Source organism: Coenobita brevimanus, chromosome 22 (assembly GCF_032717465.1).
Source record: "Coenobita brevimanus isolate Jiangsu-jjx chromosome 22, ASM3271746v2, whole genome shotgun sequence".
Classification (NCBI taxonomy): Eukaryota; Metazoa; Arthropoda; class Malacostraca; order Decapoda; family Coenobitidae; genus Coenobita; species Coenobita brevimanus.
This window is the reverse complement of record NC_136975.1, coordinates 40,416,407-40,433,254: the sequence shown is the minus strand read 5'-3', so window position 1 is coordinate 40,433,254 and position 16,848 is coordinate 40,416,407. Positions and strand designations below refer to the sequence as shown.

General features: G+C 39.9%; 1 protein-coding gene across 1 annotated transcript in view; it reads right to left on the bottom strand.

Annotated features, from left to right (window-relative positions):
• LOC145392524 (uncharacterized) overlaps positions 1-16,848 on the bottom strand; it is a 210,836-nt gene that overhangs the window by 193,518 nt on the left and 470 nt on the right. The window lies entirely within an intron of this gene.

Below are 16,848 nucleotides of genomic sequence, written 5' to 3'. Positions count from 1 at the left end.
TTTACTTGGAAGACTAATATTATCCACACTTCTAATTTCGACTGATAATTAATAGTAATCCTGGACAACACTAATGCTCAAATATATCAACTACCACAAGGATATTAATGGCTATGCGTCTGGGAGGTGTATATCTCAGGTTTACGAGGAAAATGGCAAAGTTAATACTAATCTATAACACTTCTTCCTAAGCTCTCATCAGTCACACCAAACTAAAAAGAAAGCCAGAATTAAGTAAATATCTCACACCAGTCATATCACACTAAGAGGAAAGCCAGCAATGAATACCTGACATCAGTCCTTTCAAACCAAAAATTTCCCTAGTAATAAAAAATATATAAATTGTCAACTATATCAAGCCTAGCCCCGGTCCCCTATCCTCCTGATGGGGAAAAAAAAAAGCTTGAATGAAAGATGGCCGGATAATGGCGTCAAAACTCCAAATAAAAATGAAAACAAAAACAGAGGATGTACTTACTGTAGACGTTAATTAAGGAAATGGCCATAAGAGATAGGAGAAAAAAAAAAGAATGAAACTGAAATGGAATCTAATGCATAGTAAGTAGTGCATAAATATAACTAAACTGTCTATCAACCGCCACAGGCCTAGTTGTCATGTAATTAGATCTACCACTACTACTACTACTATTACTACTACTACTGCTACTCCTACTACTATTCCTGGCAATTTTATCACAATAACAACTGGAAAAACAACAGGAACATAATAATAATAACAATAATAATAATAATAATAACAATAATAATAATAAAAATGATGATGAGAACACTACAGGACAGGTAGCTGACGGTGAGGGAGGTAAAAAAAATAAAAAGACAGGAAGGAAAGAGCGAGGAATTAATACGCGATAAATTATATGAAATAACTGGATAAACGGAAATGATAAACGAACAGGAACGGAAGGAAAAAATACTGAAGCAATGAAGAAGAGGATAAAAAAAACATGAATTAACTTTCAAATACAGAAACAAGCAATTACGAGGAAGAAAACGGAGACAAGAAAGAAACAGAGGATGACAGAAAGAAAAAGAGGAAGGGAAAAAGATGAAAAAAATGAAGGATGACAGGAAGAAAATGAGGAAGGAAAAGAAATGAAGATAAAAAATGATGGATAACAGAAAGAAAAAGAGGTAGGAAAAATGAAGAGGAATAAAAATGAGGAAGAACACAAAGAAAAACCGGCTGTAAAAAGAGAAAGACGAAAAATGTGAAAAAACAGGTAATTAAAAAAAAAAAAAAAAAATTACGAGAGAGAGAGAGAGAGAGAGAGAGAGAGAGAGAGAGAGAGAGAGAGAGAGAGACTTCAAAATACAGTACATCGGTTTCGTCGACAAATTAATTATGAAAACGAGCGGGCATGTGGCAGTACGAATTATGCCTATCTATCTATTCATTTAACCTTATCCATCTATCTACCTATTCATCTGACATCCATTTATTCATTTGACCTTATCTATCTACCTATCTATTCTGACCATACCTATCTACCTATTCATTTGACCCGTTCAGTTCGAGGAGGCACTTATCATTTCATTCTTGCTAACAGACGATTTTATTAAGCTTAGGAGTCTAGTAGCAAAGGAATTAATACAAGCCATATATGACCACCCCAATTTAAAGTCCTGCCTATGAAGAATAAAATCGTCTCGAGATAGCAGGAATAAAGGAGAATATACGTCATCGAACTGGAGGGGCTGACTCAAGGGTTTATACACAGGTCCTATAACCCCTTCAGCGAGAGGGGTCTTTCCCGAGCCGAATAAAATTGTCTGAAAGAGGAAGAATTAAACCGGACTCATCGTGGTGACGGGATTCATTTTCGCCCTCAACAAACCATTTCTTTCAATGCAGGATGAATCTCTGCAAGCAAAACGGCTTAGGAAGTCTGCTTGTAATGTTTTCTCCATTACACGTTCTCCTGAGCTGAATAAAATCGTCTGGCAAAAGCACGAATGAAACAGACGTCTTCATACTGCAGGGATGAAACACACTGCCACAGACGTCCCGCACAGCCTTCCAACAGCTGTCCCCCAGACCGGATCTGGTGAGTCATTGGAACACAAGTAATGACTGACAAACCTTCACAGACCGACTGGCACAGACTTCCCAATCTCCAGGCGCAGATGATTCATTTAGAAGCATAAGTTACAATTTCAAACCATCAAAGTAGTTAATTTCAAACAGTTAGAAACATCTGTGAACATGTAATAGATGTTACAAATAGTGTACCTGGTAGCACAGAAACACTACGGTACACGAAATTTCATTAAAATTTTGACACGTGCAGTCAGCATTACTGTTACCATGTTTCCTACCAACACTGCCTAAGTATACAGTACAGCTTACCTGTCATTAATGAAAAATATGTAAAGTATTTACTGGCAACGTATATTGGCAAAAACTCTTTAAATTTCGTCACAGCGTTTTGTCAACACTCGTTCCCGACATGGCTGAGTTAAAATGGAAACGTGGGAAGCCGACAGGACTGATTAATTTGAATGATGGAGGAGTACCGGGATGCAATCTTGGATGAGAACAGAATGAATCAGTTTTTCATCTGACAGAACTGAGCTACTCCCACAACCTGACTACTCGAAATATGCCGTGTTACAAGAAGCCTTAGTTATGAATTAGCAGTGAGTCTCCATGGTTACAAGTCAAACTGACCCCCACATCTGAGTACACTTGGGCATCGATTGAGCTGAAAGGCATGAGGTTACCGCAAACGGGCTACAGGCACTGGCACCCCGGCTCCACTCTTCACTGGACCCACTCACTCTTCCCCATTCGTACTTCGCCAGCATGTGAAAGGGCTAATTCAGGCTTTCACTCTCTCTCCAAGAAGATGGTCTGATCCACATCTATACTCACCCCTCCACTCAAGCAGACACAAAACACCTCAAGCAGACACAGTACACCCCACAACGTTCAGTAGACATTTATGCATTTTATACTTGGCCTTCGTTGTTTGGGTGTAAGCTTAGGATTTATACGAAGAATCCTTTTACCATTATACTTTACGAAGAAGGGAATAGGAAGAAATTGGGAGACAAGAGAGAAAGAGAGGGGAAGAGAAAAAGAGAGGCAAGTAGGAAAGAGAGGGGACAAAAAAAGGAAAAAGGGAGGCAAGTGGGAAAGAGAGGGGAAAAGAAAGAAAAAGGGAGGCAAGTGGGAAAGAGAAGGAAAAAAGAGAAAAAGGGAGGCAAGTGGGAAAGAGAGGGGAATAAGAGAAAAAGGGAGGTAAGTGGGAAAGAGAGCCAAAAGAGAAAAAGAGAGGCATGTGGGAGAGAGAGAGGGGCAAGTGGGAAAGAGAGGGGGCAAAAAGAGAAAAAGGGAGGCAAGTGGGAAAGAAAGAGGGTGAAGAGGAAAAAGGGAGGGAAGTAGGAAAGAGAGGGGGATGAAATGAGAAATGACGAGCCAAGAGGTGTGTGTATGGATGGAGAAAAGACGAAAAGGGAGGGAGGGGAGAGGGGTATGAAGGGAGGGAGGGGAGAGGGGTGTGAAGGGAGGAGGGAAAAAGGGCAGAGAAGTGATGAAGTATGTGTGTGCAGGGATGGAGGGAAAATGAGGGAGAGAGGGGACATGCGTGTGTAAAGAGGGAGGGAGGGAAGGGGAGGAAGGGAAAGAGAGACATAGGGAGGAGGAGGAAGGGGGGGAGGGAGGGAGGAGGAAGGGAGGGAGAGAGAGACACAGAGGGGTGGAGGAGAGTGTGAGGGGATGTAGGGAAGCGAGGGGAGTGTAGAGAGGAGAGCAAGAGGGAGGGAGGGAGGAGAATGGAGTGGACGGAGGAGAGGAGAGAAAGGGGGAGTGAGGGAAAGGAGGATGGGTAAGGAGAAAAGAAGGATGAAGGAATGGATAGTGATAGAAAAACAAGTATGGAAAAAAAAAAGTACAGTACACAAAGAAAAAGATGTGTATGGGATGGAAGAAAAGAATGAGGGAGAAAAGGTGAGTGAAGAAAGGAAGACAAGAGAGGAGGAGGAGGAGGAGGAGGAGGAGGAGGAGGACTATTAATAAGGGCCTGGGAGGGAAACTTGAGGGCCAGTTATAATGGAGAGAAGAGGGAAGGAAGTAGGGAGGAAACGAGGGAGGGAGGAAACGAAGGAGGCATGGGTGTGTACGGTTTTAGGAGAGAGAGAGAGAGAGAGAGAGAGAGAGAGGATGAGGGGAAGAGTTGTCTGGAAAAGGAGAAGGGTGTGAGGCAGATAATAACTCACTCGTATATGGAGGAGAAAAAAACTGGATATTTTAAGTGAATGGCTGAGTGGAGACAGAGACAATAAGAAAGATGAGGTGGAAGGGAAAAAAAAATGAGACCCAGTTATAATTACCAATGCGATTATGATATGAGGAGTTGAAGGAACGGAAGAGAGGGAGGAAGAAGGAGAGTCAGAAGCAGAAGATGGGGGAGGAGGAAGAGGAGGAGAGAGGAGAGGGGTGAGTGGAGAGATAATAAGGGAGCTGTAAGGGAAACTCTAGGGCCAGTTATAATTACGGGTGCGGACACAGAGCTTGCATGTTTAGTGGACAGATGGTGGACACGGAGGCCCGGGCACGATGGAGGGGAGGTGGAGGGGTGGAGGGAACGTGGAGGGAATGTGAAAGGGGATGGAGGGAAGAGAGATGAGATGTGGATAAATGGAAGGAGGTGATTTACGAAAGAAGAGTCAAACGATGGATGGATGGATGGATGGATCGACGGACAGATGGAGGAAGCCAGGGAAGGGGGGTGGAGGACAAGGTGGAGGGGTGCGGAGGAAAAGTGGAGGAGCATGGAGGTATGTGGAGGAAGGGTAGAGGGACGTGAAGGAAAAGTGGAGGGATGTGGAGGGAAGGTGGAGTCAAGATGGAAGGGTTTGGAGGGAAGGTGGAGGGGAAGACAGGAAAAAAGAAAGATGATATGGAAAGGTGGAGAAATGGTGGACGGTGGAGTGCTAGCATGGACGTGGATTAAAGACCAGTGGATGGCAGGATGATGGAAGAAAAGTGGAGCGAAGGTGGAATTCAGATGTATGAGAAGAGGTGCTGATGGAGGGAAATGGAGACGCGCGAAGTCGAGTGAAGCAAAAGTGGAAAGAAAAAATGTGGATGGAGGAGTAAAAATGGAAAGAGGAAAAATGTGGTAAGAAGGAGAGACAAAAGTGGAAACAGAGAAACTGAAGGGAGGAGGGGAAACAATGTGGAGAGAGGTGGAGAAGTAGGAGGGAGGTGGAGAGATGGGAAGGATATGGAGAGGTAGGAAGGAGGTGGAGGGCTAGGAGGGAGGTGGAGAGGTAGAGACATAGGAAGGGGGTGAAGAAATAGGGAGGTGGAAGGTGGAGGGAGGTGGAGAAGGAGAGAGAATGATGGAGGAAGGTGGAGAGATAGGAGGGGGATGGAGAAGTAGGGAGGTGGGAGGGTCAGAGGAAGATGAATGGAGATAAAGGAAGTGGTGCAACGAAGGAGGTGCTGAAGGAAGTAAAGGAATACTGATAGTGGAGGAAACTGGACGAAGATGGGAGGGAGGGAGAGAAGTAGGAAAGAGGTGGAGAATTAGGAGGGCGAAAAACAGGAAAATGGAGCTTAATGAAGTGGTAAAACGTAGGAAGAGTTGGAGGAATGAAGGCAGAGAAGGTGAAATGAAAAGAACATGAAAGCTTTGAAAGAAGGAAAAGAAAGTTGTGTAAAGGAAACAGAGAGAGTGAGAGAGAGAAGGGCAAAGAAGGAGTGAGGGGAAGGAAAATATGTACCAGAACAACAAACAGCAAAAAGTTACTAAATAAAAAAACGAAAGAGGTTAATAAAAAAAATGAAAGTCGGGAAAAGTATGTAATAAACTGAGAGCAAACATAAACACATTTTTTAGAAAATGATCAAAGCAGATGTTAAATAGCAGAAATAAGTGACGACGTGAAGCAACATCGAAGCAAAAAAGATAATTCCAAAAACACGTCAGTATAAATAAAAAAGTAATCGACCAATTAAGGAGATAAATACGAGTAGACAGGTAAACAGACAGACAGACGGACAGCTAGACACACAAACACACACACACACACACACACACACACACACACACACACACACAGAAAGAGAGAGAGAGAGACCACAGCGAGAGAAATGAGAGAGAAACAATGAAGCGAGTGAAATGACAAAGGGTAAATAAAGAAGGATTTGTCTGGGCAATTTCATATCTAAGTCGACTACGTGACCTGCAGTGCAATGATCGCAACAGAGATCAACAAAACAGCAATGACGGGTGACTGGTACACACACACACACACACACACACACACACACACACACACACACACACACACACACACACACACAGCAAATAATTATAACACCATTTCTTTTATTTTCATTCTTTACTATTACTGCCACTGACACTACTACTACTACTACAACTCTCTCTCTCTCTCTCTCTCTCTCTCTCTCTCTCTCTCGCCTGTTTAATTTTAAGGAGGTTCGCGTCAGTAAAGGATTTCCGCTCAAGTGAACTAACTGCTTTGCTTCTTTATTAACTCCTTCATTACTTTACTGTACTCCTTCTACCTTCAGACGATTCTTATTCAACCAGACGATTTTAATAAGCTTACGAGTCTACTGAAGGGCTTACAGAATCTTCACAACCCTTCCTCTAAATCTTTAAAGCCCTCCTTCTATCGTGATATATTTATTATTCTAACGCCAGACGATTTTCTTCAGCTAAGAGGTTAATCTGAAGAGTTTACAGTCTACATAAACCCCTCCACGTTAGCCTGCAGTCGACCGAGTTCAATGTAAACCCCTCCTCTATCATAATGTATTAGCAGACGGTTTTATTCAGCTGAGGCGAGATCCACACGGGAAAGACAGAGAGAGAGAGAGAGAGAGAGAGAGAGAGAGAGTTACTGTAAAAACACACACACAAAAAGGTCATTACACTGATAAGATAACAGCAAACACTACGGATAACAATTACCAGATATCAACTCTATCCATACCTCCCCTCATTTCGCAGGGTTAACTAAAATCATTCCTTATCAGTGCAGTCTCTCTCTCGCCTCACACCATCACTACCACACACCAGGCATATATAAACTTTCCTATAATCCACTCACTTTAAATTGGCAAAGACCTCTAACCCTCTTTCAGCTTGGATGATGGCCAAGTGTAGTTAGATTCGAGGAATGCTTAATTAATGACTAAGGAGACACATTAACTCATATTTAAGGCTTTTTTTTTTTTTAACGTTTAAGAAGGGATCCAGTTCCTGAGGTAAATTTTATCCGTCTATGATTAACCCACCAATTACTTCGTTCAATCTAACCCTAATTATACCGTTCACTCTAACACCCACAAATGTAATATATTCCACAGACAGGAAACATAACACAACATGGCTGCTTCTCACCCGTTCAATCCAATGTTAAATAGAATCGTATGCCGTTAACCACAATGAAACAGGGAAGAACATGCCCGAACTAAAGGTGAAACAGGGGTAGAATATTACCTGTACCTCAATTAGCACTCCCTGACAGCGCAGCGATTCTATATTTTATTCGTGAGACCCCCAGACGATTTTGATTCCATTCAGGGAGGATTTTTCGTGCTGAAGGGGTTAGATACGGCTTTCATCCACCCGTCCAGGGCAAGGGGCAGTATGTGGGGAGGAAGCTTGCCTACCAATACCTCTTGCTTACCGCTTTATTCTGTACCTGCTCCGTTGCTATATTCTTGTGTGTTATTCATGCAATCAATGTCGACAGTCAAAAGATATGAGAAGCAAAAACGAGGGCATTCAAGGGTAGTCTGGAAAAAAAATCGTTATGGAATCGGTATTAGGGAGCCTCCTCAGCTGACGAGAATACGGGCCAAAAGCTCTTTCCCCAACTTAATAAAATCGTCTGGAGGTAGCCATAAATACGTCACTGCGGTGAAGGGGTTAATCCTATTTCCAGGGATGCAATTTCTGACTTATCCTTGCCAGTCAGACGATTTTTATTCATGTCTGGAAAGGATAATTACAAGTGAAAATATTAATGATGTATCAACCCCCCCCCCGTTTAAAAAAGGTCTGAATGAAGCTGGATAAAATTGCCTGGCTGTAACAAAAACTATAATAAAAATAAACACTGACCTCGTACTCAAGAAACCAAAGTCAAAATACCATCCACGGTTCTGTTCACACCAGGGATGAGTCATGGGTGGTGTTATCTGGTGTGGCAAGGAGGCGGTGTATTCGTCAAAGAGTTACAACTCTATTTTCCACTAAGGTAAATTATTTGGATGGTTTAAACTCTTGAATCGGGTGACTTATTTCTCCCGTTCATTCCTGCTGCTTCAGACGATTTTATACACCTTAGGAAAAGCCTCTGGTATTAAAGGGGTTTATGAGGGCTACAAAACACACACACACACACACACACACACACACACACACACACACACACACACACACAAAGACGAAAATCCTCTACCAGGCTGAGAAAAATCGTTGTTAGTAGCGGAAACAGAGAGAGAGAGAGGGAGAGTCACGTCAGATATAGCGCAAAAAGAAGACATTTTAACCTTACTAATATCATCTCCTGCGGCGATAAGTGGTATAGTCTGGCATGCTATATAAAAAAAAAAACACCACAGTAATACCACCCATGTTTTATTACACCGATGGTATATTAAGGGTGGTATTATGTGGTGTTATTCCGGCGGTGTAATTGTGATAGGGAGAAAAGGTGATTTTACTAGATACAAAAACCGCTCACTAACACCAAGTCCTGATCTATACCACCCAGGGAATGCTATGGCTGGTATTAACTCGTGTGCCATACCATCATTGTCGTCATACCCCTACTTCCCACAACAAGCCCATTGCTAATACCATGCCCGTTCTACACCACCGCGAGAATGTTATGGGTGGTGTAATCTGGTGTTATCGCTGGTGTGTTATCTGGTGTGAGTTAAGGGCTTGTTATCGTGGCTATTGTGTGTGTTTGTGCGGGGCGAGAGTTTATCCTATTGTCACTACCAGAGCTTCTCTCACTTGCTCTTTCTCTCTCTCGCTCAAAACCTCCACTCTCCACCTTTTGCGAATTCCCACCCACTTCCCAACCCTGCCCCCCTCTTACCTCTCCCCCCATCTTATCCCATCCACCCATCTAACCTCCCTCTCCCCCACCTAACTCCCTCCTCTCCCTCTCCCTCCACCTTAACCCCTCCTCCCCTCTCACCTTACCTCTTCCTCCCTTTATTCAAAACGTTCATATATTACTTTTACTTTTTACGAAGCGTTGAGGTGTTTGAAAATTGATCATCTAATCCTGACATAATCGAGGAGAGCATTTAAATTATTTTTTATTGTATTTATTTTATTTATATATTTTATTTTATCATTTATCTATTTTCATCATTTATGTTATTATCTTTATTCATTTATTATATATTATTTCATGTTATTAATTTTATTATTTATTTATTTATTTACAGCTCGTCTATTTAAGTGCACGTCCAGGCTACAGCTCTCTAACACCTTTTCCTAAGCGATTTTGTTTGCTTACCTTACTGTCCTATTCTATCTAAATCCTTCCAGTATCGCCATACTCTGCATAAATAACGAACAAAAGGATATTAATCAGATATATCCAAAACTAAATCGCTAGGGAAGAGGTGTCAGGGAGCCTCCTTACCCGACGAGAGTAAGGGCCAAAGATGCTTGTGTGGAAAGTTACAATAATCAGTAATCATAATAATGATAATGATAATGATGATGATAATAATAATAATAATAATAATAATGATGATGAAGATGATGATGTGTGAAAAGCTACAATAAAGACAGTTAAAATAAAGTTAACATGAAATTCTTCTCAAAAATATCGTCTTTCTTTTATACATAATCATTACAGTAAAATTCTCTCCCAGACACTCAATTACTCAGATATATAACCACAGTACTATAAATAGCTTTTTCATAACCGCTTATCATTATATATCAACAAGTGCTGAAATAATCTCTCAAACACAGTCAAATCTGGATATATATTCTTCATAGCTACAAACAGTACCGTAACACATCTAAATAATAACAATAATGATAAATAATAATAATAATAATAATAATAATGAAAATAATAACAATAATAATAATAATAATAATAATACCATAAATACAGCTAAGAAAAATTCACATTACAATAATTTTCCAACAAAAACTATATAAAAAATTCCACAAACACTAAGTTTTAAAGACGGATATTTATCTCATACAAAAAAAAAAAAATCCTTATTGAACACTGCCAAATTTAAAGTTACGTTTACCTCTGTCCAGAGAGAGAGAGAGAGAGAGAGAGAGAGAGAGAGAGAGAGAGTATATGGTACGTAATATGAAACAAATATACTGTGAGAGCCAATCAGAGCATATCAACCTCGACAGGAGAAAGAATGCATGAAACAGGAAAAATACACAAGAAAAAAAAAAACTGACAGCTTTTAAAAAATGAGTGAAAAAACAGTGAAAATGAATGAAAAAATGAACGGAAAAATAATCAAAAGAAAAAAAAGAAATGAAACGCTGAGTGAAGATAAGCCGTATTAAAAAAAAAAAAAAAAAGCTAAATGAGTAAAATGTAACTTGTAATAAAAGTAGCTGTAATGATAAAAGTAACTGTAGTGATAAAAGTAACTGTGGTAACAGTAGTGATAAAAGTAACTGTAATGATAAAACTAACTGTAGTGATAAAAGTAACTAACGATAAAAGTCTATGTATCTATCTATTGCCAGACGCCTCAATCCCGTTTGGGGTGGCCACAAACAAATCGCCTCCAAGTCGCCCTGTCCCCCGCCATTTCACTCCCCTGCTCCCAACTCACACCCCCCTCTCTCATATACCTCTCCACCCCATCTCTCCATATCATCCTCGGCCTCCCCCTCCCTCTTTCCCCCTCCACCTCACTCACATACACTCTCTTCGTCAGTCTTTCACCCTCCATCCTCTCCACATGGCCAAACCACCTCAGTGTGTTCCTCATAACGCTTCCTATCACATCCACATCAACACCACAACGCTCCTTTATATCCTCATTCGTCAGCCTGTCTCTCCATGTGACTCCACAGGCTCCTCTTTAACTCATTTCCACGGCTCTCACTCTTGACTTGTGTCCTTCCAACAACGTCCAAGCTTCACTTCCGTACGTTAGAGTTGGTATCACAATACTGTCATGTAGTAACTTTTTCACTTCCATGCTCACTTCCCTGTTTCTTATCACTGCTTTCAAAGAACCAGCAAACTTTCTTCCCTGCTGTACCCTTTCGAGCACTTCACCCTCCAAACCTTCATCCTTACTCATCACACTACCCAAGTACTTAAACGTACTCACATTTTCCAATTCCTCACCATAAAAGTAACTGTATTAATAAAAAGGTAACTGTAGTGATAAAAAATGAGTAAAAGGTAACTGTGGTGCCAAAAATCATAAGTAAAACGAGTGAAAAGAAAATGAACAAGGAAACTGAGTAGAAATATTTATTTGTTTTTCTTTCCTCTGTTCATCTAAGGAAAAATATATATCGCGCAAACATAAATGATAATATTTAAGAGTTAAAATCGAGGGCCCTATTTATCGCTTGCCTCTTACTTCACCAAGACAAACATCAGTTATGACAATTATTATAATTTTTATTATTTTTCTTAGGGGAGGGAAGAGAAGGTTAAGAATTCAAAGAAAAAAAAAAAAAAGGGCTTACGAGTCGACATTTTTTTTTTATTTTGCTCAAGTACTAGAAAAAAGAAAAAAAAAAAAGAGGTCTTAGAACTTCCCATGACGACGAATTGCTCACCATTAACCCTTTCAATCCCATGACGTGTTTTTGGTTAAATTCTCTCTCTCTCTCTCTCTCCCCTTCCAAAATATTTTATCTAGCTTAGGGAGGACCTTTCGTACTAAATAGGTCGGTGAATAAAAAAAAGTATCAAGGTAGCAAAATAAACATACATAAAATCCATATTGATAAAAATACCAATCACCCATCATCACTATATATCAAACCTTAAACCACTACAATACACCATCATCATTATCTTCAATTACAGCCGTGAACACTTTTTACCGCAACGTAATTACTCTACTTCGGTCACACTCGCGTTCCTATTTTTCCCACCTACTTCTTCACCCTACGCACCCTTGTTCTGTACGTCATTTTGAGAGGTATTCTAGTATGGTTAGGAAGCTTATTAACACCTCTTCCTTACCGATTTATTTCCGATTCTGCTCCGTTAGTAGTATTACTGTTGCGTGTTGTTCATGCAATCTACGTCGATACTGTAAAGGCATAAGAAGCAAACTAAAAGATATTAATGAGTAGTTTGGAAAATAAATCGTTAAGGAAAAGGTGTTAGGGTGCCTCCTTACCCTACGAGAATACGGGTCTTATTCCCACTGACCCGTATTCTCATTGGGTAAGAAGGCTCCCTAACACATTTTTCTCAGCGATTTATTTTGCTTATTACATGATACTGCCCTACTGTCACAAAAACCCTTCCAGGATCGCCATAGTCTGCATTAATAAAGTGCAAATGGATGTTAAAAACCAGCCATATGTAACGAATAAATCGCTAAGAAAGAGGTGCTAGGGAGACTCCTTACTCCACGAGAAGACGGGTCCTAAGAATGTATTCTGTATGTGTGAAGAATTAAAGAGTTCTGTATTTGTGAAGAATAGACCAGGTAATTCCGTGGCATAAACCCTTCCGTAGGTGTACTTGATGACTTTCTCCAGGCTATTTATTTTAAAAGATGAACAGAGGAAGGAAAAACAAAATAAAAACGAAAAAAATCCATACACCACAGTACAAGGAAATACTAAAAAAAATCCATACACCAGTGTACAAGGAAAAACAAAGTAAATAAAAATAATCCATACAGCAGAATACAGGTGTCCTCTGTAAATTTTGGAAGACTAAGAGATAATCTAGTAATCACAGGCTTTAAAAATTTATCATACAATTTTTTCTCTGTTGCTGGGATATCTATACTCTTATTACTCCAACCTGGCCCAAAATTGCCTTCCCTCCATCTTTAGTGAATTATAACAAGATTAACACTAGAATATAATGCTAGTAACAAAGAAGTGCTATGGAAAAGATGTAGTGCCATAGTGGTCTTGTAATGCTATTGTGGAGTACGTGGAATAAGCCGCAAGAGGACAGAAATCAAGGCAAGGTTAAGATAAAAGGACTATAGGAATTAATTTTAGACTAACACCAGCCGATTTTATTAAACCATGAGAAACCCTAGCAGTCAAAGGGTTAAGAGTCTCCAAACACCTCTTCATTAGCGATTTATTTTTCTGTAGGCTTTACCCTTCTCTTGCACGTACAGTTAAGGAAAAATTCGCCGATACTCCGCCTGTTGTGGTGATGGAAGATGTGACTTGAATTATTTTTATGTGGTAGCGGAATGAGAGAGAGAGAGAGAGAGAGAGAGAGAGAGAGAGAGACTCAAGCGTTGTCTGCTACTTTTGCTCATCCATGAACCGTAATAACTATCTCACTATCGCCACCGTTAACATACATAAAACAAAAGAGACAATTACTGTGCCATATCTATTTTCTTATTTGTTATTTTATCTATTATTATCATTACTATTATTATTATTATTATTATTATTTTTGTTATTATTATTATTATCATCACTGTCATTTTCTTTTTCGTTCTTTATTTTCTCACGGTCCGTACAACTTCAGTAACTGATTCCTGGTAAGGCCACACGAACTTGTCCACTCGAGAGTAAATCACAGAAGCCCGAGAGTGTTATTACTGCTACCATAAACCCCCTCACGGTAAGGATAACTCTAGCAATCTACTCCAGCACGGCGGACCATTTTATTCAGCTGAGTGGATCATAAATGTAAATAAATAAATAAATGTAAATAATTTCTGATGGTCAGCCCCCTTTCATCCGATAAGGTATATTCTTATTTTATTCTTGCTGCCACCAGACGATTTATACGCCTTTCCCCTTAACCTAGCCCATACTTTCGTCCTATTGAAGCTTATTTCACGTAGCTCAGAGGCAGAAAAATACAACACTACGGTTCTACATCCTTTCTATGGCACTTCTTCGTGACTAGCATCGTATTCTAGTGTTCACCTTCAATAACAACCCAAGATTCAAGCTGAAGAGCTGCCAATTTTAGGCCAAGTTAGAGGAATAAAGGTATAGGTAACTCGTCTTCATTGACTCCTTCACAGCCTGATCTCTCTCTCTAGGCTGAAAGCAGCAAAAATAAAAATAAATAAATAAATAACAATACTTCTTAGAACTGAAGGACATACTGTGTTATATTTATTTTTTGTATATGCTCTTTCCATCATTTTTACCTCTTCACTAACATTTGTTTTTCTTATTTATTCTGGCTACCACGAGATGAATTTACATCGATTAAGAGCGATGCATTCGTGGTTATAAGAATCCTCTCTCTCTCTCTCTCTCTCTCTCTCTCTCTCTCTCTCTCTCTCTCCTACAGATGAATATATTAATTTAGCAGCAGCATAAATGTAAATAAAAAAGGCACCATCGAACGGAAGAGATTAACAGCGACATAAAACAGAATACCACACCCCTTCCACTAGGATTTTTTTTTTTAATTCATGTTCCCACGAGACTTTTTTTTTTTTTTAAACCTCAATTACTAAAGCGGTAACTGAAAGGAGTCCGTAATTCCCCCCTGGACAAAAAGGAAAAGAAAAAAAATGACAAATTGAACACTATCTTCCGGAGAGAGCAAAGAATAAAATGAAAAATATGAAGAATACACATCGTCCGACTGATAAGGTACCATAACCGTGACGAATGCGATAAGAGTAAGTGATAAGATGCGCTGGGGACTATCCATTGCACATTAGTATACAGTTAAAAAAATTACAACAGATGCAGTGTGGTCAAAAAACGATTCTTATTCACCTGAGGAACGTTTTTATGATCTATTTATTTTCACACTGTCTCTAGTTGTTAAAATGGATAAGGTGTTCAGGAGCCTCCCACGACCACCAGAATGAAGCCGACATACACACAGCGGTACTAGAGTGATAGAAAAACAATATTATGGAACGTGTTTTTATACTGTGTCGTTCGCTGTTGAAATGGAAGAGATATTAACGTACCTCTAACGCTCACCAGAATACTGCACACACACACACACACACACACACACACACACATACACACACACAACAGAAGCGGTAAGAAGGAAAAAACACCAATCTTCACTTCAGCAACGATTTTCAGTCTAATGTCAGGAGAAAAACAGGGGTGAGAGAGAGGTTAGATTATTACCAACTCTACTCGCTTTTTACTCCGTTTTACTCTAACTTGGCCCAAAATTTCCCTCTCTCCGTCTTGAATGGTGAGTTGTAACAGAATCTTAGCCCTAGAAGACGGTGGCAGTCACGAAGAAGTGCTATGGAACGGATGTAGTAGTGCCGTACAGGTTGTCTTTTTCTACCACTAAGCCACGAGACAAACTTCAAAAGGAAAAAAAAAAATCTGGGCATCGTAAAAAAAAAAAAGGGTATAGTTTCGCATCTGGCTTTCCCAATTTCACCCATTTTTTCTTCCATCTCCCTCCCATAGACCAAAATGCCTCTACAACCAACGCCTCTTAAACTAGGTATTGGGAAGCGTCCAGCGATAAGGGAATACCACTCAGATATGTATTACTGTGATTATATCTAAACACAAAAAAATGCCAATAATAATAATAATAATAATAATTAATATTTTATCTCCAAGCCATGTGCACTCTGATTATGCTCTGAGAGTAAGTCCACCTGGGCTTAGATACTGTGCTCATCTTTTTCTTTCGGCACTTTTTTTTTTCGTCACCTACCTTAAGCAAACCACATATTTTATTCTCACTGATTCTGCAGATTTTAGTCAATTATTTACTATTTATTTTTCACGGTATGAATTCGCATTTAAGAACAAACCACAAAAACCCCTTCACTGAGATGTCCGACCTTGTAAAGTTTATTCTCATTGTCCCCATGCAATTTTATTTAACAGAGAGACACTCTATGCAGTCAAGAGGCCAAAGAACAATTTATCACCTAAATATATGAACACTCAAATAAATACCCAAAGAACTTTCCACTCTGATATTCTGTTCCCACTAAATTCAGACGATAATGGTAAGTGGAGAAAAATGTACCCGGAAAAAACTTTACACTTGAACCCTCCCACTGTTAAAAGATAGACATTTTACCGTCACTGAATTGGGACCATTTCCTTCACCGTAGAGAAACCTTCCGTGATAGTGGAGTTAGCTATGAACCACGACAACAAACCAAGGAGCATAATGACTTCCACGAAAAAGTGCTGAAATGCGCCTTCCACGTACACTACGGTCTTGTCCTTAGCTCAACGGGAAAGACACCGCACACGTACGTACGATTTTTCACTATACTTCATTCACTTTAACCTGGCCGAGATTTTCGTCCTTTTGTGGCGCATTTCCTGTACCTCAATAGCAAAGACAGTACTGAAGCTCTAGCACCTTTTTTTTTTTTATTGCACTTCTTCCTGACTAGCACCATATTCTAGGGGTTCAATCTCCTGTTACGGTTCAGCATTCAAGATGGAGAGATGGCAATTTTAAGCCAAGTTATGTGAACAAAATAGTTACACAGTACTCATGTAAAATAATGATCACGGTACAATTTCAAGTTCTGGTACAATTGACACGTTTCTGTGCTTGTACTAGTGATAGGAGTGTGTACTGATGGAGAATACGGGAGAGAGCTCTGTGTGTGTGTGTGTGTGTGTGTGTGTGTGTGTGTGTGTGTGTGTATGGCGGTGAGGTCTG